This window comes from Frankliniella occidentalis, unplaced genomic scaffold (genome assembly GCF_000697945.3).
Source record: "Frankliniella occidentalis isolate FOCC.00 unplaced genomic scaffold, Focc_3.1 Scaffold509, whole genome shotgun sequence".
In the NCBI taxonomy this organism is placed as follows: domain Eukaryota; kingdom Metazoa; phylum Arthropoda; class Insecta; order Thysanoptera; family Thripidae; genus Frankliniella; species Frankliniella occidentalis.
Window position 1 is genome coordinate 73259 of NW_026267626.1, and position 579 is coordinate 73837.

Here is a 579-nt window from a genome sequence, read left to right on the forward strand (position 1 = left end):
AGAAAAAAATCTGTGGAAAACCAAGCGCAACTCTGTCGCCCGAATGAACAGCGTAAATATTTGGTTCGAAATAATGTATGCAAGAATCAAGCCGAATTTCTTGAAGTAAGAATCTTTATTCTTGGCTTGCAATATAAATTTGCCTTGAATCAAGCAGTGATACTTTTGATCCAATCCAACCAAATGAAGCCTAGGTTTTTCTTGACCGGACGCTCTTTTGGATTTGGTTCAGCCGAGGTGGAAATTTTCTTATTTCAAGCCAATTTGGCTTGATGTAAGAAATCTTTTTTCTGGGTGTAGTCTGTCTCTTTCGCACTCACTGATCTTTGCATAAGTCTGTCTCTCGACCCGCCCGGCCCGGCGTGCGCTCCTCGCCTCGTTCGTCAACTGGCTGTGCTCTCCAGCTCGAGGCAAGGGATCACACCTACGCAGTACGGGGACGCTTCCGAATAGCTGGCAGATGGCGTGCGAATGCGCTCTATGGTTCGCGGGCTAGAGTTAGCCGGGACCAAAGAAAGGGTTGACATTGCAGTTCCCCCCAGCCTTGAAATTCTTGAAATAACCTTGGAATCCTAGAAC